We start from the raw sequence: 22,134 nt of genomic DNA, 5'->3' as shown, positions 1-22,134 counted from the left end.
AGTTCTGGAACAACATCCTATGGACAGATGAGACCAAGATCAACTTGTACCAGAGTGATGGGAAGGGAAGAGAAGAGTATGGAGAAGGAAAGGAACTGCTCATGATTAGTGTTGAGCGAACACGGACTGTATTATTCGTGTTCGTACCGAATAATTGGATTTTTTTTACCCGAACACGGACACGGACACTTTACTGTATGTTCGGGTAAAAATCCGTGTTCGGTCGTTTTATTTCCGGGTTTTGCATGCTTTGGCGCTCTTTTCATGGCGGGCTTTCAACAGCCAATCAACAATCGTTTAACTGGTGTGCCTTAAGCCATCCCAGCCATGCCTGCAAATGTCTTAGTAGCTGTGATTGGCCGTCTGAAGCATGTGACCAAGTCTTTATAAGTTCGAGGCAGCCGCCGCAGCAGCGTCATTCTGCTGCTTAGCTAAGGGACAGAGCACACATCAATGTGCTGGCTGCTGATTAGGGAAAGATAGGCAGGAAAAAACCATTTGTGTCCGGATAGAATTGAGGGACAGGTCGGAGTGTTTAGGCAGGGCGAGTTGTAGGCATTTTAGGGATAGAGTCTGCTGAATTATAGGGTCAGTGTCTTCTACAAACTACAATCGATATTGCTGTGTGGGGGGTGGGGTGAATCTGCACTCAATCCTGATCTACGATCTCTTCTCAATCCTGTTAGGGACAGAGTCTGCTGAATTTTAGGGAAACTGTGTTCTACAAACTACAATCGATATTGCTGTGTGGTGTGGGATTGGAGATAGGCAGGTGTCAGTGATCCACATCCATTTTTCTGTGTGTGAGCTGCAGTGAACACAATCTTTTTGGGCTGCAGTGAACACAATCTTTTTGGGCTGCAGTGAACACAATCTTTTTGGGGTGCAGTGAACAAAATCTTTTTGGGGTGCAGTGAACACAATCCTTTTTGGTGTGCAGTGAACACAATCTTTGTGGGGTGCAGTGAACAAAATCCTTTGTGGGGTGCAGTGAACACAATCTTTTTGGGGTGCAGTGAACAAAATCCTTTTTGGGGTGCAGTGAACAACATCCTTTTTGGGGTGCAGTGAACACAATCTTTTTGGGGTGCAGTGAACAAAATCCTTTGTGGGGTGCAGTGAACACAATCTTTTTGGGGTGCAGTGAACACAATCTTTTTGGGGTGGAGTGAACAACATCCTTTTTGGGGTGCAGTGAACAAAATCCTTTTTGGGGTGCAGTGAACAAAATCATTTTTGGGGTGCAGTGAACACAATCTTTTTGGGGTGCAGTGAACACAATCTTTGTGGGGTGCAGTGAACACAATCTTTTTGGGGTGGAGTGAACAACATCCTTTTTGGGGTGCAGTGAACAACATCCTTTTTGGGGTGCAGTGAACACAATCTTTTTGGGGTGCAGTGAACACAATCTTTGTGGGGTACAGTGAACAGAATCTTTGTGGGGTGCAGTGAACACAATCTTTGGGGGGTACAGTGAACACAATCTTTTTGGGGTGCAGTGAACACAATCTTTGTGGGGTGCAGTGAACACAATCTTTTTGGGGTGGAGTGAACAAAATCATTTTTGGGGTGCAGTGAACAACATCCTTTTTGGGGTGCAGTGATCAAAATCCTTTTTGGGGTGCAGTGAACACAATCTTTTTGGGGTGCAGTGAACAAAATCCTTTGTGGGGTGCAGTGAACAGAATCTTTGTGGGGTGCAGTGAACACAATCTTTGGGGGGGTACAGTGAACACAATCTTTTTGGGGTGCAGTGAACACAATCTTTGTGGGGTACAGTGAACAGAATCTTTGTGGGGTGCAGTGAACACAATCTTTGGGGGGTACAGTGAACACAATCTTTTTGGGGTGCAGTGAACACAATCTTTGGGGGGTACAGTGAACACAATCTTTTTGGGGTGCAGTGAACACAATCTTTGTGGGGTGCAGTGAACACAATCTTTGGGGGGGTACAGTGAACACAATCTTTTTGGGGTGCAGTGAACAACATCCTTTTAGGGTGCAGTGAACACAATCTTTGTGGGGTGCAGTGAACAACATCCTTTTAGGGTGCAGTGAACACAATCTTTGTGGGGTACAGTGAACAGAATCTTTGTGGGGTGCAGTGAACACAATCTTTGGGGGGTACAGTGAACACAATCTTTGTGAGGTGCAGTGAACACAATCTTTGTGGGGTGCAGTGAACACAATCATTGTGGGGTGCAGTGAACTCAATCTTTGTGGGGTACAGTGAACACAATCTCATACTTCTGAAGATTTGAGGGTGCTGCCTGTTCCATACTCCCCCTACTCCTCATCTAGCCTTTTAGGGGTACAAACAATAGTAATTGGGGCCTAGTGTGGTTGTGTACGTGTGATATACATACACTTTTTTTGGATCATATTTTCTATTCCGCTATTTAATCAAAAACCTTTGGGGATCAGTTAAATTGGGGGATAGTCTGTGTTGGTACGTGTGAGAGAGATCCACCTTTCCAAGTTGTTGGGGTTCATCTCATACTTCTGAAGGTTTGAGGGTGCTGCCTGTTCCATACTCCCCCTACTCCTAGCCTTTTAGGGGTACAAACAATAGTAATTGGGGCCTAGTGTGGTTGTGTACGTGTGATATACATACACTTTTTTTGGATCATATTTTCTATTCCGCTATTTAATCAAAAACCTTTGGGGATCAGTTAAATTGGGGGATAGTCTGTGTTGGTACGTGTGAGAGAGATCCACCTTTCCAAGTTTTTGGGGTTCATCTCATACTTCTGAAGATTTGAGGGTGCTGCCTGTTCCATACCCCCCCTACTCCTCATCTAGCCTTTTAGGGGTACAAACAATAGTAATTGGGGCCTAGTGTGGTTGTGTACGTGTGATATACATACACTTTTTTTGGATCATATTTTCTATTCCGCTATTTAATCAAAAACCTTTGGGGATCAGTTAAATTGGGGGATAGTCTGTGTTGGTACGTGTGAGAGAGATCCACCTTTCCAAGTTGTTGGGGTTCATCTCATACTTCTGAAGGTTTGAGGGTGCTGCCTGTTCCATACTCCCCCTACTCCTAGCCTTTTAGGGGTACAAACAATAGTAATTGGGGCCTAGTGTGGTTGTGTACGTGTGATATACATACACTTTTTTTGGATCATATTTTCTATTCCGCTATTTAATCAAAAACCTTTGGGGATCAGTTAAATTGGGGGATAGTCTGTGTTGGTACGTGTGAGAGAGATCCACCTTTCCAAGTTGTTGGGGTTCATCTCATACTTCTGAAGGTTTGAGGGTGCTGCCTGTTCCATACCCCCCCTACTCCTCATCTAGCCTTTTAGGGGTACAAACAATAGTAATTGGGGCCTAGTGTGGTTGTGTACGTGTGATATACATACACTTTTTTTGGATCATATTTTCTATTCCGCTATTTAATCAAAAACCTTTGGGGATCAGTTAAATTGGGGGATAGTCTGTGTTGGTACGTGTGAGAGAGATCCACCTTTCCAAGTTGTTGGGGTTCATCTCATACTTCTGAAGGTTTGAGGGTGCTGCCTGTTCCATACTCCCCCTACTCCTCATCTAGCCTTTTAGGGGTACAAACAATAGTAATTGGGGCCCAGTGTGGTTGTGTACGTGTGATATACATACACTTTTTTTGGATCATATTTTCTATTCCGCTATTTAATCAAAAACCTTTGGGGATCAGTTAAATTGGGGGATAGTCTGTGTTGGTACGTGTGAGAGAGATCCACCTTTCCAAGTTGTTGGGGTTCATCTCATACTTCTGAAGGTTTGAGGGTGCTGCCTGTTCCATACCCCCCCTACTCCTCATCTAGCCTTTTAGGGGTACAAACAATAGTAATTGGGGCCTAGTGTGGTTGTGTACGTGTGATATACATACACTTTTTTTGGATCATATTTTCTATTCCGCTATTTAATCAAAAACCTTTGGGGATCAGTTAAATTGGGGGATAGTCTGTGTTGGTACGTGTGAGAGAGATCCACCTTTCCAAGTTGTTGGGGTTCATCTCATACTTCTGAAGGTTTGAGGGTGCTGCCTGTTCCATACCCCCCCTACTCCTCATCTAGCCTTTTAGGGGTACAAACAATAGTAATTGGGGCCTAGTGTGGTTGTGTACGTGTGATATACATACACTTTTTTTGGATCATATTTTCTATTCCGCTATTTAATCAAAAACCTTTGGGGATCAGTTAAATTGGGGGATAGTCTGTGTTGGTACGTGTGAGAGAGATCCACCTTTCCAAGTTTTTGGGGTTCATCTCATACTTCTGAAGATTTGAGGGTGCTGCCTGTTCCATACCCCCCCTACTCCTCATCTAGCCTTTTAGGGGTACAAACAATAGTAATTGGGGCCTAGTGTGGTTGTGTACGTGTGATATACATACACTTTTTTTGGATCATATTTTCTATTCCGCTATTTAATCAAAAACCTTTGGGGATCAGTTAAATTGGGGGATAGTCTGTGTTGGTACGTGTGAGAGAGATCCACCTTTCCAAGTTGTTGGGGTTCATCTCATACTTCTGAAGGTTTGAGGGTGCTGCCTGTTCCATACCCCCCCTACTCCTCATCTAGCCTTTTAGGGGTACAAACAATAGTAATTGGGGCCTAGTGTGGTTGTGTACGTGTGATATACATACACTTTTTTTGGATCATATTTTCTATTCCGCTATTTAATCAAAAACCTTTGGGGATCAGTTAAATTGGGGGATAGTCTGTGTTGGTACGTGTGAGAGAGATCCACCTTTCCAAGTTGTTGGGGTTCATCTCATACTTCTGAAGGTTTGAGGGTGCTGCCTGTTCCATACTCCCCCTACTCCTCATCTAGCCTTTTAGGGGTACAAACAATAGTAATTGGGGCCTAGTGTGGTTGTGTACGTGTGATATACATACACTTTTTTTGGATCATATTTTCTATTCCGCTATTTAATCAAAAACCTTTGGGGATCAGTTAAATTGGGGGATAGTCTGTGTTGGTACGTGTGAGAGAGATCCACCTTTCCAAGTTGTTGGGGTTCATCTCATACTTCTGAAGGTTTGAGGGTGCTGCCTGTTCCATACTCCCCCTACTCCTAGCCTTTTAGGGGTACAAACAATAGTAATTGGGGCCTAGTGTGGTTGTGTACGTGTGATATACATACACTTTTTTTGGATCATATTTTCTATTCCGCTATTTAATCAAAAACCTTTGGGGATCAGTTAAATTGGGGGATAGTCTGTGTTGGTACGTGTGAGAGAGATCCACCTTTCCAAGTTGTTGGGGTTCATCTCATACTTCTGAAGGTTTGAGGGTGCTGCCTGTTCCATACTCCCCCTACTCCTAGCCTTTTAGGGGTACAAACAATAGTAATTGGGGCCTAGTGTGGTTGTGTACGTGTGATATACATACACTTTTTTTGGATCATATTTTCTATTCCGCTATTTAATCAAAAACCTTTGGGGATCAGTTAAATTGGGGGATAGTCTGTGTTGGTACGTGTGAGAGAGATCCACCTTTCCAAGTTGTTGGGGTTCATCTCATACTTCTGAAGGTTTGAGGGTGCTGCCTGTTCCATACTCCCCCTACTCCTCATCTAGCCTTTTAGGGGTACAAACAATAGTAATTGGGGCCTAGTGTGGTTGTGTACGTGTGATATACATACACTTTTTTTGGATCATATTTTCTATTCCGCTATTTAATCAAAAACCTTTGGGGATCAGTTAAATTGGGGGATAGTCTGTGTTGGTACGTGTGAGAGAGATCCACCTTTCCAAGTTGTTGGGGTTCATCTCATACTTCTGAAGGTTTGAGGGTGCTGCCTGTTCCATACCCCCCCTACTCCTCATCTAGCCTTTTAGGGGTACAAACAATAGTAATTGGGGCCTAGTGTGGTTGTGTACGTGTGATATACATACACTTTTTTTGGATCATATTTTCTATTCCGCTATTTAATCAAAAACCTTTGGGGATCAGTTAAATTGGGGGATAGTCTGTGTTGGTACGTGTGAGAGAGATCCACCTTTCCAAGTTGTTGGGGTTCATCTCATACTTCTGAAGGTTTGAGGGTGCTGCCTGTTCCATACTCCCCCTACTCCTAGCCTTTTAGGGGTACAAACAATAGTAATTGGGGCCTAGTGTGGTTGTGTACGTGTGATATACATACACTTTTTTTGGATCATATTTTCTATTCTGCTATTTAATCAAAAACCTTTGGGGATCAGTTAAATTGGGGGATAGTCTGTGTTGGTACGTGTGAGAGAGATCCACCTTTCCAAGTTTTTGGGGTTCATCTCATACTTCTGAAGATTTGAGGGTGCTGCATGTTCCATACTCCTCTTCCTCATCCTCCCTTTAGGGTAGGAAAAAATTTAATCGGGCCTAGTCTGTGTTTGTACGTGTGAGATACACAGTTTTTTATCCTATTCCGCTATTCAATACACACCCTTTTGGTGTAAAAAACATTAAATTGCGGCATAGTTTGCATATTTGACATTTGCATATATTGTGCCTTGTTGCGCTGTTTTGGGTACTCCACCAACATGGCCAGTGGCAATGACGCCATTCTCAGCTTAACTATCCCACTTCTATGCCTCCTTGAAAAAACAATTTGGGCGATGATGGAAGAGGATGTGGCACAGGATGAGGAGGAGGAGGAGGAGGATGAAGAGGTAACATTTCAAAGGCTTTCAGGGCAGTCATTCGCAAGGGGCTCCGAGGGTGGGTTCCTGCACACACAAACGCCAGGGGCACAATTGTCCAGCAGGGGCACAGTTCTGGAGGATGAGGAGGATGAGGAGGAGGAGGAGCTGGAGGAGGAGATGGAACCATGTTCACAGCAGGGTGGCACCCAGGCCAGCTCATGGCCATCACTGGTGCGTGGCTGGGGGGATACAGAGGACACGGACGATACACCTCCCACAGAGGACAGCCTTTCGTCGCCTCTGGGCAGCCTGGCACACATGAGCGATTACATGCTGCAGTGTCTCCACAACGACCGCCGAGTTGCCCACATTCTAACTTGTGCTGATTACTGGGTGGCCACGCTGCTGGATCCCCGTTACAAGGACAACGTACCGTCCTTAATTCACTCACTGGAGCGCGATCGCAAGATGCGCGAGTACAAGCGCACGCTGGTAGACGCCATGCTGCTGGCATTCCCATCTGACAGCGGGGCCACAGTGGAAGCACAAGGCAGAGGAGGAGGAGGAGGAGGTCGCCAACGCAACCAGGGCACCGCCAGCACCTCAGAAGGCAGGGTTAGCATGGCCGAAATGTGGAAAAGCTTTGTCAGCACGCCACAACAAACAGCAGCACCAGCAGCTCAGATGGAACGTCTTAGCAGGAGGCAGCATTTTACCAACATGGTGGAGCAGTATGTGTGCACACGCCTACATGTAGTGAATGACGGGTCTGCCCCCTTCAACTTCTGGGTCTCCAAATTGGGCACATGGCCTGAGCTTGCCCTTTACGCCTTGGAGGTGCTGGCGTGCCCTGCAGCCAGTGTATTATCTGAACGGGTATTTAGCACGGCTGGGGGCGTTATAACAGACAAGCGCAGCCGCCTGTCCAGAGACAATGTGGACAAGCTCACGTTCATTAAAATGAACCAGGCATGGATCCCACGGGACTTTTCCGTACCTTATGCAGAATAGCAATGGATACCGACCTTACCCACCCATTGTTCCATTTTTGCTCTTTCTCACTCTTTTGGGGTGTACCCTCATTTAAAATTTTTGAAAAGAAGCAGTGTTGGCTACCTCGTCCTCCTCCTCAGGGCCAGATTAATGTAGGGGCTATTGGAGCTGCAGCTCCAGGCCCCTACCTTTTATATAGGCCCCGGGTTGGCCATATTCACTGTTACCGCTCTTCTGTCACTTGTAAACACAGAAGTCTGGCTTCTATGCTCGCTTCCCCAGGCAGCACCCTCAGAACCTCCCCACACAGCGTGAAGGCCGGACAAGGAGGGACAGTTGGCGATGCATGGATGTGTTTATGGGCTTCAGAGACAGCATCCCATGTTGAATTAGGCATGCATGGCTGCACCCTTCCTCCTCTGGGTGCATGGCAAGGCACGGCCCTTAAGGCCCTTCAAAATCCTCAGCACCAAGCCCATGATGCTGTTAATCCGGCCCTGGTCCTCCTCCACCGCCGCTTCCACCTACACCGCCCATAGGTGTGCGCAGCCTATTGCATTAAGGTGTGCACCCCAAAGTTGAAATACACATGCATGTGTTTGCCAGCAGGGAGAGTAATGTATCGGGGCCATGTACCTGTAGGCAAGGAGAAATAGAGCAGAGCAGGTCCCAGGGAGATCTTTCCCATCTCCTCACTGGCAATGCTATGTGCCCTAGGTGATTAGGGTGTGCCCAGGCACACCCAGCACACCCTGTGCGCACGCCTATGTCACCGCCACATCCACCACCACCTCAACCTCCCTCCTACTCCATATGGGCCTCGTCCTTCAGAGATGAAGAAGAACATTGTTTTATTTTTCTGTTTTTTTTTGTTGTTTTAAGTTATTTCCCTATCCACATTTGTTTGCAGAGCACTTGCCATGCTCTTAATTACGTTTTGCTGCCATTTGCAGCACTCTAGCCCTTTCCTTTGGTGTTTTAGAGCCATTTTAGTGCCTTAAAGTTCGGGTCCCCATTGACTTCAATGGGGTTCGGTGTCCGGGAAAAGTTCGGTAAAAGTCCGGGACACGGACCCGGACTTTTTTTTAAAGTTCGGCCGAACCCGTCGAACACGGACATCTAGGTGTCCGCTCAACCCTACTCATGATCCAAAGCATACCACCTCATCAGTGAAGCACGGTGGTGGTAGTGTCATGGCGTGGGCATGTATGGCTGCCAATGGAACTGGTTCTCTCGTATTTATTGATGATGTGACTGCTGACAAAAACAGCAGGATGAATTCTGAAGTGTTTTGGGCAATATTATCTGCTCATGTTCAGCCAAATGCTTCAGAACTCATTGGACGGCGCTTCACAGTGTAGATGGACAATGACCCGAAGCATACTGCGAAAGCAACCAAAGAGTTTTTTAAGGGAAAGAAGTGGAATGTTATGCAATGGCCAAGCCAATCACCTGACCTGACCTCACTTGCTGAAGATAAAACTGAAGGCAAAATACCCCAAGAACAAGCAGAAACTGAAGACAGTTGCAGTAGAGGCCTGGCAGAGCATCACCAGGGATGAAACCCAGCATCTGGTGATGTGTATGCATCCCAGACTTCAGGCTGTAATTGACTGCAAAGGATTTACAACCAAGTATTAAAAAGTAAAAGTTTGATTTATGATTGTTAATCTGTCCCATTACTTTTGGTCCCTTAAAAAGTGGGAGGCACATATACAAGCTGTTGTAATTCCTACACCGTTCACCTGATTTGGATGTAAATACCCTCAAATTAAAGCTGAAAGTCTGCAGTTAAAGCACGTCTTGTTTGTTTCATTTCAAATCCATTGTGGTGGTGTATAGAGCCAAAAAGATTAGAATTGTGTCGATGTCCCAATATTTATGGACCTGACTGTATGTATTTCACCTGTGTGTTTAGCTGCTTGACTATGAATTTGCTTTAAAAATTATAACATGCTTTTTTCATTATTGCTACTAAAATGGATTTATGACCTGCAATATTTCATCTTATCTGGTTAGTAGATTTAGTTTAATTAATCATAAACTGCTTTTCAGACACACAAAGATTAACAAGTGTGATTAGAGGATATGAATTTACAATTCCCACATACCTGCATTGTAGCTAGGTTCTGGAAAACATACACTTGCATTAAAGGTAATATTGTTTCATTTCAAATCCATTGTGGTGGTGTATAGAGCCAAAAAGATTAGAATTGTGTCAATGTCCAAATATTTATGGACCTGACTGTATGTGCTGTATTACCTGTGTAGGGATCAGATGCCCTCTACTGTCTGTATATGTAAATAGCTGTTGCTTGGTAATTACCACAGAGTTAATTGGGTATTGACAGGTACTTCCATCCCCTGATAGCTGGGTCAGAAACCCTGAGTGGAGGACTGTAAAACTGTTAAAAACTTGAGTTTCCAGGATTTCTAGGCAGAACTGAGCCACATGACCTTACACACGCAGAGCCTGCTGCTACTGTATGTCACCCCTACCAGAAGCAGAGACTATTAGGCAAGTATTCCTATAGTCTAATATAATTACATAGTTACATAGTTAGTCTGGTTGAAAAAAGGCACAAGTTCATCTAGTTCAACTAAAAAAAGGGACACAAAAGTCATACAATCCCATATACACAATCCTTTTACCCACAGTTGATCCAGGGGAAGGCAAAAAAAAAAACAAAAAAAACAGCAAAGCATGATCCAATTTGCTCCAGCAGGGGAAAAGAAATCTTGAATTCCTGATCCCCTGAGAGGCAATTGGATATTCCCTGGATCAACTTTACCTATAAATGTTGGTATCCAATTATATTATGTACATTTAGCAAATAATCCAGGCCTTTTTAAAAGCAATCTACTGAGCTGGCTAGAACCAGCTCTTGAGGGAGTCCATTCCACATTTTCACTGCTCTTACTGTGAAGAAACCTTTCTGTATTTAGAGATTAAATCTCTTTTCCTCTAGACGTAAAGAGTGCCCCCTTGTCCTGTGTGATGACCTTAGAGTAAATAACTCAACACTAAGTTCACTATATGGACCCCTTATGTATTTATACGCAGTGGTGGGATTCAAAAATTTTAGTAACCAGTTCCGACTTTCCCAGCAGAATGACCAGCGTGCCCCCTTTCAATGCACAGTGACCAGCGTGCCCTCTTTCAATGCACAGTGACCAGCGTGCCCCCTTTCAATGCACAGTGACCAGTGCTGCGTGCCCCCCTTTCAATGCACAGTGACCAGTGTGCCCCCCTTTCAATGCAGAGAGACCAGCGTGCCCCCTTTCAATGTACAGTGACCACAGCATTGCCCCCAATCATTGCAGAGTGCCACAGCATTGCCCCCAATGATTGCAGAGTGCCAGCCACAGCATTGCCCCCAATGATTGCAGAGTGCCAGCCACAGCATTGCCCCCAATGATTGCAGAGTGCCAGCCACAGCATTGCCCCTAATGATTGCAGAGTGCCAGCCACAGCATTGCCCCTAATGATTGCAGAGTACCAGCCACAGCATTGCCCCCAATGATTGCAGAGTGCCAGCCACAGCATTGCCCCCAATGATTGCAGAGTGCCAGCCACAGCATTGCCCCTAATGATTGCAGAGTGCCAGCCACAGCATTGCCCCTAATGATTGCAGAGTTTCAGCCACAGCATTGCCCCCAATGATTGCAGAGTGCCAGCCACAGCATTGCCCCCAATCATTGCAGAGTGCCAGCCACAGCATTGCCCCCAATCATTGCAGAGTGCCAGCCACAACATTGCCCCCAATTGCAGAGTGCCAGCCACAGCATTGCCCCCAATTGCAGAGTGCCAGCCACAGCATTGCCCCAAATTGCAGAGTGCCAGCCACAGCATTGCCCCCAATTGCAGAGTGCCAGCCACAGCATTGCCCCTAATTGCAGAGTGCCAGCCACAGCATTGCCCCCAATTACAGAGTGCCAGCCACAGCATTGCCCCCAATTGCAGAGTGCCAGCCACAGCATTGCCCCAATTGCAGAGTGCCAGCCACAGCATTGCCCCCAATTGCAGAGTGCCAGCCGCAGCATTGCCCCCAATTGCAGAGTGCCAGCCACAGCATTGCCCCAAATTGTAGAGTGCCAGCCACAGCATTGCCCCCAATTGCAGAGTGCCAGCCACAGCATTGCCCCAAATTGCAGAGTGGCAGCCACAGCATTGCCCCCAATTGCAGAGTGCCAGCGATCCCCCCGCGAGACCCATGCACTTACCTCACGGACGGTCTAGCAGTGGCAGCTTCTCTTCAGTCCCCGGCTCCCCGCGTCTCCGAGTGCTCAGTCCTCCCGCGGCACCTCCTCCTCATCCAATGGCATGGTGTTTGCCTTTCGGCCAATCAGGAAGCGGGAGGACCCGCTCCCTGATTGGCCAGGAGGAGGATCCGTGTGACAATAGCGAATTCTCATTCGCTATTGTCACAGAATGGGCGGGTCGGGGCGCACTGCTCCGCCCCCTGGCCGCCACGTCTGCCCGAGTGCGGGACATTCAATTGTACTGCGCGTCCTTAGACGCGCAGAGGGATTCAGCCGGTTCTGCGAACTTGCAGAAAGTTAGCAACCGGTTCTATGGAACCGGCTGAATCCCACCACTGTTTATACGTGTTGATCATATCCCCCCTTAATCTCCTCATCTTAAGAGAGAATAAATTTGGTTCCTCTAATCTTTCCTCATAGCTAAGCTCCTCCATGCCTCTTATCAGTTTGGTAGCTCTTCTCTGCACTTTCTCCAGTTCTGCAATATCCCTTTTGTGAGCTGGTGCCCAAAACTGATCTGCATATTTTGGATGAGGTCTTACTAATAATTTGTATGGGGGCAAAATGATGTCTATCTCTCTCTCTCTCTCTCTCTGGAGTTTATGCCTTTCTTAACCACTTAAGCCCCGGAAGATTTTTTAACATTTTCGGCCAAATTGTTTTACGCTACATATGTTTGGTAAAAAAAATCGCAAAAAGCGTATTTTGATTGGTTTGCGCAAAAGTTATCGCGTTTACTAACAAAGGGAAAGATTTTTGGTGGGTTTTTTTTAACGAGTAATGGCGGCGATCTGCGATTTTTTTTGCAGTACTGCGACATTGCGGCGGACAGATCGGACCCTTGACTGACATTTTTTACACTTTTGGGGGTACCAGTGACATTACTGCAGTAATCAGTGCTATATATATGCACTGTTACTGCAAAAATGACACTGGCAGGGAAGGGGTTAACTGTATTGGACAGGGAGGGGTTAAGTGTGTCCTAGGGGCGTGATTCTTACTGTAGTGGGACAGGTCTCCTAGTGTAAAAACAAAGATCAACGGTTCTACATAGTAGAACCGTCTGATCTTCATTTTTACACAGGGGAGAATGACAGGCGGCTTGTTTACATAAGCCGCTCTGTCTTTCTCCCGCTGTACCGGCGATCGTAGTGTGACCGGCGGACATCGGGTCCGCCGGTCACACGCCCGCACTCCTCTGTGAACGAGCCGAGGCGGGGGCGCGCCTCAGCGGGCGCGCGCTCGCCCGCTATTGGCTCTAAAAGGAGTGACAGGCAAGCGACGTAGACCTACGTCACTCTGCCTGGCCGGGGCTGACTGCCGCAGTAAATATACTGTGAGCAGTCGGCAACCGGTTAATACAAGAAAGGATTTTGCTCACTTTGGAAACCGCAACTATTATTAAGCTTATGATTTACCAATACACCCAGATCTTTCCCCACCATTGACTCCCCCAGTTGTACTCTCCCTAGTATGTATGATGCATGCATATTCTTAGCCCCCCAGTGCATAACTTTACATTTATCAACATTAAACCTCATTTGCCACATACTCTAGTTGCCCAAATCAACAGTGCATTGAGGTTGGCTTGTAAGTTGAAGACATCATGTAAGGACGTTATTCCACTGCATAGCTTGGTGTCATCTGCAATGACTTTTAATCCCAGCCCCTATATCATTTATAAATATTTTAAAAAGTAAGGGTCCCAACACTGAAGCTTGGGGTACACCACTAATAACCTTAAACCATTCAGAGCAAGAATCATTAACCACTCCTCTTTGAATTCGGACATTTATAAAATGATCTTTCCAAGCCTGTAGTCTTAACCTTACACATTAGATGTGTGTGGGGAACTGTGTCAGATGCGTTTGCAAAATGCAAATATACTGCGTCTACAGCCACCCCTCCATCCAAGGTTTTACTTACCTCCTCATAAAAAGAAATCAGATTTGTCTGACAACTTCTGTATTTCATGAATCCATGCTGTCTATTGCTTAAAATATTTTTCCAGCATGAACTCATCTATGTGCTCTTCTTTAAAACTTTTCAGTATCTTCCCAAATATAGAAGTTAAACTAACAGGTCTATAGTTACTTGGTAAAGACTTTGATCCCTCTCCCATTGGCCTGGATTCTTTCCTAGGTGTACATAATATAACTGGGTACTAATATTTATAGGTAAAGTTGATCCAGTGAATATCTGATTGCCTCTTGGGGGATCAGGAAGGAATTTTTTTCCCTGCTATAGCAAATTGGATCATGCTTTGCCGGGGGTTTTCACCTTCCTCTGGATCAACTGTGGGTATAGGATTGTGTATATGGGATTGTATGGTTGATTTTTCTTGTGTCTTTTTTCAACCTGACTAACTATGTAACAACAGTCCCTAGCTAACAACAGAGTAACCTGTACAATGTTCATCTCTTGACAGACCCAGGACGCCCTCTTCTTGGTCTCCAGACAAATGTTCTGGTTCAGTTCAAGGCCTCAGACAAGAAAAGAGTTGCTGTGATTTCCCTCTTTTAATCCTGCTGAGACAATTCCTTGTTTCCTTGAGCATTGAGAGTGTCTCTCTAGTATACTCTGATTGCACACCTCGCTAGGGAGAAGGTCCAGCACGTTGATCAGGTCCCAGCCGATTTTAGTCAGCTATGGCAGGCTTACATTCAGAGTCAGGAGCTTAGTCTTTTTCCAACACCCTGCTCGGCTTTTTGACTTTCCCCACCTTTCTTCTCAACAGCCTCCCAACACTCTTGTGGCATCAGCCAATTACTGTCCTCCAGAACTGATCCAGCCAAGATGGATCCCCCTGCACTGGAGAAACTCCATAGACGAGCATTGCAAAGTGGTTATAATGTCACAATCAATCCTTTTAACCTCTCTATTTTTGGATCCAATAAAGTTCAGTGTGTGTGTGTTTTTTTAAACTACATGTCTAAATACCTTTTTGCACAGTCCTGCTGTGCAGTCACATGGTCTCACTATGCTCTGCCTCTGCTCTCCTTTCCGATCTAAGCAAGTACAGAGGGAGGGGCAGAGATTCCCTTTAATAAATAGAAGGGGAGAGGAAGCTACAAGGGAATAGGAACTTAATAAAGCCAGGAGGCAAGAGGTGGGGAGATCAGCTTCACATCATAGACTACAGAAATGACAGGGAGAGAGTGGGGGAGATGCACTCATGCTGAAGACAAAGCAGGATGATGGAGGGATGTACACTGATCATGCTATCATGAATCAGCAGCCATGAATAGCATGATCAGTTTACACAGCGGAACACAGGAACAGGCAAAATCAACAAGGTATTGTAGAACATGGAAAGGGACAAATTACACTGCAAAATTACTATGCTATATATCATGCCTTAAAGGGACAGGATCATGTTTTTTTTTTTAAGGTTACAACCACTTTAAAGATGGCTGCTGCACTTCTGCAATAATGAATATTCAGTTTAACCCCTTCCACACTGCAGAAGTATAATAAAGCAGGAAAAAAGAAGAAGTTCTGCAGCAGTGATCAGCTACAGTATAGGTTACACAGGTATTTATAATGCAGGCAATTTACACATCATTTTATATACTGTAATATTCACATCAGTCCCTGCCCTCCAGAAATTGACAGTCTAAGGTTCCTCTCTCACATGCATGCTTATGCGCAGATATAAAATAGGAGCCAGCATGCAGGGCCACTGAAAAAGGGATATCACCAGGCCTCCTGTAAGGAGCCTGGGCAAATATGGGGAATCAGATGTGGGCAGGACAGGAAGAGGGGATCTGTGCAGCGGGGATGGGGGGGGGGACAATTACAGGAATGATGCCCTGTGTTTCTCCCCCTTTCACTCCTGCTGGCTTTCAGCTGCTGTGGGGAGAGGCGAACCCTAGCATGGGCTTATCTGCCTTGCTTTGCTTATGCTCTTGTTTGTGATTAGAACTATTGGAGTTTTAATTAGGCTTTTATACTGCACTATGGGCCTGCACAGTCTCTCCTCCCCCCCTCCTTGTGTTTTGATATAAATGGAGCCTCCCCTCCATATTCGGTTTAGTAGCATACCTTCTAATGCTAGTTATCAATGTTTAGCAAATGTGTTGCCCGCTCTTCTATTTTATGCTTTAATTCATGGGCTATTGAATGATTTTTAATGTTTATTTGAGTCACCCTTCAGCATTGCTGATTGTTTTAATACTTGGAGATTTCTCCTTTATCTTTTTCACACAAGCTGAGATCTTTCCTGTTGTACTGAGCACTATATAATGGGCATATTTTGGCACTCTGCTGATGTTTAATTTTATTTTTATGAATGAACATGAGTCTCCTGTTCATTCATCTGCAGTGCAGCGAAAGCTACAGAGAAAGGAATTGAAGAATCTGTGTCCTCAATTTCTTTCTCTGTCTTAACCACTTAAGCCCCAGCCCTATTTCGGACACTTTTTGTTTACAAGTTAAAACCAGTATTTTTTCCTAGAAAACTACTTAGAACCCCCAAACATTATGTATATTTTTTTAGCAAAGACTCTGGAGAATAAAATGTCAGTCATTGCAAAACTTTTTGTCAAGCGGTATTTGCGCAGCGGTCTTTAAAACGCCATTTTTTTGGAAAAAAATTGAAAAATCACATTTCACTGCATTTTAAAAATACTAAACAGTAAAGTTAGCCCATTTTTTTTGTATATTGTGAAAGATGATGTCATGCCGAGTAAATAGATACCCAACATGTTACGGTTTAAAATTGCGCCCCCCCGTGGGATGGCGACAAACTACGGTCAATAGAGATCTCAATCTGCGACGCTTTAAATTTTCTTAACGGTTACCAGTTTAGAGGTAGAGTGTAGCTCTTTTTTTTTAATTATTGCGCACGCTCTGGCGATCGCAGCGATACCTCACATGTGGGGTTTGAACAGCGATTTCATTCGCGGCTCGACTTGCGTATACGTTTTTTTTGTGCGCGAGCTAACGGTGACGGGGGCAGCGAAATTTTTTTTTTTTTTCCTATTTATTTTTTTTAAACTTTATTACAGGTTTTTTTAAAAAAAAAAAAAAAAATCTGATCACTTTTATTGCTGTCACAAGCAATGTAAACATCCCTTGTGACACCAATATATAGTGACAGGTACACTTTATGGAGGGATCGAGGGTCTAAAAAGACCCTAGACCCCTCCACTTCACTTCCCTGTATGCAAAACGCCGAAAACGGCATTTTTGCATACAGCCGTTTTTTAAATTTGCCGCCTTTTGCAGCACAGTAACCCGGAAGTGACGTCAAGGACGCCGCCTCCGGGTTACGTCATCGGAGCCCCGATCGATGCCGTTTCCGGCATTCATCGGGACTCCATCCAGCCGGCGGACGTGCCGGCTGGGTGCTCGGGGCTCCCGGTGGGATGTTTAGACCCTTGTATTTCACCCAAGCTCCCCCAACAGTGTTGTAAAAAAAAAATAATAATTGGAAGAAAAAATAGTAAACAATAATTTAAAAAAAATGAGGGTCTCATTTACACGGGTTTTTTGGCCCACACTGAATTAGCGGCTTGTTTGTGCGGCTGGAGCTTTCAGTTATTCCATGAGGATGCAGTAGCTGTATAAACACAGCCACAGGTCCTAATTTGAGGAGAGTGAAGATAGGGGTGAGTGGCCCCAAATGCATATCATCAGTGTTTGGAGGCCATACAACTGCATCCACAAATTAGGACCTGCAGTTGTGTTCGTACAGCTTCTGCGTCCCCATAGCATAACATAGACTGCCTGCACACAGCAATAGCCACATTTAAAATACAAAAACACTGATTCACACTGTACAGGCCAAATCACCTATGTTAATGAGCCCAAAGACCTCATTTACACAAAGAACTTCATTAACTCAATACAGTTTTATCTGTTAGATTTAGCAGGAATTTTGTATATTATGTTTGTGTCTGCTAATAATGTTTTTAGTGTATTTTTAGTGGAATAATTGTTTTGATATTTTTGGGGTGGGGTGCTGAAAGGTAGAATGTATGAGGCCCCGTAATTTCTAACAGCAGCCATGCAACAATGTCTTTGGAATAACCCCCTCAAGAGTAATGTAAATGGCGAGACGGAAAGAGACTCTTGGCGTAATACATGGAAGAATACCAAGGGTACCAAGTCCCTTTTAAGGAAGGAGTTAGGAGATTTTACACAGCCTTATAAAAGAGAAAGCTAAGCAAGGATAAAAAGTAACTCAATACCTGTAAAGGAATCTCAGAACAAAGGGAGACATTCCAACTCACACCAATTGCTGACATGGAGGTGTGACAGTCACAATACAAAAATCAGACTGATATACTAAGTTTAGGTAGGACCTTTGGACAAACATGTTATCAGCAAGGAGAAATCTGTAGTTAGGTAATAAAATGCTGTATTTGTTAATCTTCCAGGGATGTACTGAACTAACAAAATATATATTTCCTTGAAAGGAAGTAAAGAAAATGATATTAGAGAATGAAATTTAGATGCATAGATCCGGAAACAAAACTTTAGGTGCATAGTCCAAAATACAGAGTCAAAAACTCTGGATAAGAAGCAACAAGTACTGAGGGACAGTACAAAGGGAAGTAAGTTTACGAAGTTCCTGTACATCCCACAATCCCATAACGGGTAAATTGGATAAAGAGTTATACAAAAGAGAAGCGGTAACTCTTAGAATAGCAGGAATCTCCCAGGACAATGAACTTCAGTGAGAAACTATGAAGCCTTCCATGGGTAAGTTAGGAGCACTAGTGTATACAAAATATTCAGTGCTATAACAAAGACCCGAATCCTCGAGAAGCTCAATAATCAGGAAGGTAAACCTATTGACCGTGTAGGTTGGGAAAAAATTTATGAGAGAGGCAGATCTTAGGATTTATAAGCATCACAAGTGTGCAGTAAGCCTGAGATCAAACAGACTCAATGGTAAGAAAAAGGGAATTGCTGACATGTACACCACTGCTGTGCCAATGGCTGAATCCATGGAGATCTAGCATAAGCTGGGGTTATCATGTTCCTGTGGACTCAGTGTGCATATGCCTTTCCTTGTGGACAGGTTCTCTCGGCTGTATGGGGGTGTAAAACGAGAGGTCTCCTTGCACTTTTGCTTTTTTTCCTATTATTCGGATGATCTTTTTTTGTACAATATATAATCTGCAGTGCACATTATACATTTACCTATCAACCACTGAAAGGAAGTAATTGAAACACGTTGGATGCATCCTGTTATCGGGGATTCACAGAATAAAGCCATACAGAGAAAGACTGGAGAATGCAAGTTGTGCTTCTAAAAGCCTTTTCCTCCAGAAAGGCAGGAAAAAGGTCTAGGAGTGCCTGTGCACAGTGCTCTATGCTGCGAGTGATGTCAGCACTAACATGTCACAGGCTGATTGCACTACCGCACGATAAAAGGGCAGGAAGGTTTAAAAATGAAGCTGATCTGTTGAGATCTGCGAGGCAACTCCCGCTGTTCATGTCATAGTTCTGTTCACGAAATGAGTGAAAGGGACAAGGTCACACTGAAAAGGAGTCATTGTTTTAGGTCTGGATATTGCACTATTCAGTACCCAAGCAACTCCAGTTAACAAAGGTCATACAAAATATAAAAATGTATTACTATAGCAGCCCTCAAGTGATAGAGCCAGTGTTTAGTGATTTGGACACATAGGAATTGAATCATCACTTGGTTTGGAAATAGTGCTCTGCACAGGCACAGTATAAGAACTGGGACAAGCCATGGCAGAGTTGAATGGCCAAAAGAGACATTCATTTGCATTACACCATGCAAGTTTTTTTTCACCAGACACTGGGTATACCAGAGGCACTAGCTCCAAATAAAGAACGATCACTTTAGGCTATTGGACCCAAAACACACCGGGCTGTAAGCATCCGAATCTAACATACAAGGATAGGTTCATTATTTACGGAGATACATTTTAACAGGAGAATATTAGAGGCTGGTTGACAAAAGAGGTTGTACCACTGCTTTACAACTAATATACAAAAGTTTGGAAAGTGTAAAATGCAGAAGAAAAGAGAGATCCCACCCCTTTTTCACCCTTGGGAGAAACGGGGATGCAAAAAAATAGAAGGGATTTGGAAGTGCCAGGCAAAAATGAGCACATAAACAATATTAAAAACAATACATTTTATTAGTGTACCATAATTTAAAAACAGCTAACATTTAATAGTACATAGTTAATAGTACATTACAGTACATTATTGCACATAGTGTGTCTCACTAGACAGGAAATGTGGGTAATTTGGGATCTACGCATTTCACCCGAAACTAGGGGATTCTTCAGGATCCAAAATAGTTGAATTAACATCACTTTGATCATTAGCAAGATTCAGACACGGTGATTTGCATTGTTTACATTTTATATACATAGAGTTTTTGTTTACAGTGGCTGCTAGTGTATACCAGGGATACACATAAATTCATTTAAATATTTTAATCGTATGATTTTAGATATTTATAATTTTATCACTAAATACTCATATATTAAATCCGTGAGCGCCGGGCGGGTGGATGTGGTTTTTAGCTTCAGACACCTTCTTTTAGATCATTAGCAAGATTCACCAAAAAATCTGGAAGATGGAAAGACCATAGGTTGTGATTGTCCAAAGTGGAATCCACCATAGGGGAAGTATACAAACGGTGCAATCAATAGCAGCATATGATCACCGACCAAATAGTGAGGAATTACCTCAAAATGAAAATATCAAAGGGTAAGTGTAACCGAGGGGTAAATGGGCTTCCAAGAAACCACTCCACAAGTAGATTAATTAAATTAAACAGGATCAGCAAATCACAGAGTAAATCTCCATCTGTAGACAGCAGACGGACCCAATAGTCCTCAAACAGGAACGCAGACTACAAATACTGTTGCTGCACAGAGCAGTATTGCTGTCCCGCCGATACAAGCCGTCCTCACCCACCGCCTGCAATCAATCAGCTGAACCACTGCTGTTTGTTACAGTGTTAGAACAGAATCTCTCCCCACTTTCCCCTTTCACATTTTAAATGCAGAATCTTTAGTGCAGATTTAACAAGATATCTGGGGCAAAGGGAGAAACTAGAGACTGGGTACATTGTGCAGATGGAGTGATATCCTGCCCGACAGTGATAGTTGATAGTGATAGTTCCAGATTCAACTAGAGAGGCAGAGCAGCAGTACAGGGGCATTTTACCTTGTAAGAAAACAGATCATAAGTGTAACATAGGACTATTTTTTGTCCCTCCTGTATAGAGCTTATTTGGTTATTGACAGCAACTATGAAACTTATTTGATCCTAATGACACATGATGGGATTTTTATTTTTTTACTCTCTCCAACACCATAAATGAGGGGGGAATACAGTGGCAGTATACTGGTGACCACAGTGGTCCCTGAAGATGGAGCTTCTTAGAAGGGGGTTATCCCTGCTATATGTATGTCTCTTCATGGTTTAATTAGGATATGTATGGCCATTGCCATCTTAGGCTTTGGGCTTTTCTCTATGTGCACCGGCCTTGGGTGCTTCATAAAGTCAAAAGCAGCTTTGTGTACACTTTTTGCACATCTTGGTGCTGGAATTAATTAACTCTTGTTTGAAGGCATGGGAGTTATGTCATTCCAGCACAGCCAAACAAGATTGTTGAAGATACTGAACCCAGAAGAAGACTGAGTGAAGGTTCTGGCAAGGGAGCGTGGATAGGTGAGTTTAGCTTCACTTTGACTGTGTCCTGGCTCCAATGTGACTGCTCTAAGCCATTCACCAGCACTGTTCCAGGGGTGAGTTACATGCTTCTCTATACCTTGGAGTAACAGGTATTTTGTTCACATATTCTACTTAAACTCAATAATGTGGGAGTGAAGTAAATAATAATATATCTTGCTCAGGATGGGAGCTCTAAAGTGAACTTCATGCTTTTCCTTGCATGGACAAAGAACAGCTTTGCAGAGTACTTTTTTACAGTGCTAAGAAAAAAATGGTGCTTATTCTTATTATACCTCTACTGTATGTTACTTGACAGCAAGCCTTTGAGTGCTGTACATGCTTGTAGAGGTAGTAGATGGGCGATGTTGGACCTTTCCTCCATGTTTCCCGTTAACTAACTGGGCGCCAAGTTCTGGGTCACATGAGAGGACTACCCCCGGGGTGGGTTCTTTGGGCTACGCCAGATGAGTCCAGGGTCACTTATGCTAGCACAGGGGTAACACCTTGCCCGAAGGCATGCTCACCAACATCCGGGTCCAGGTGGGGGCCACAGTCAAGTCAAACATTAGGCAGCCCCAAACTTAGA

Source organism: Pelophylax lessonae (assembly GCF_965119305.1).
Source record: "Pelophylax lessonae genome assembly, chromosome: 3".
Classification (NCBI taxonomy): domain Eukaryota; kingdom Metazoa; phylum Chordata; class Amphibia; order Anura; family Ranidae; genus Pelophylax; species Pelophylax lessonae.
This window is presented reverse-complemented; position numbering follows the sequence as displayed.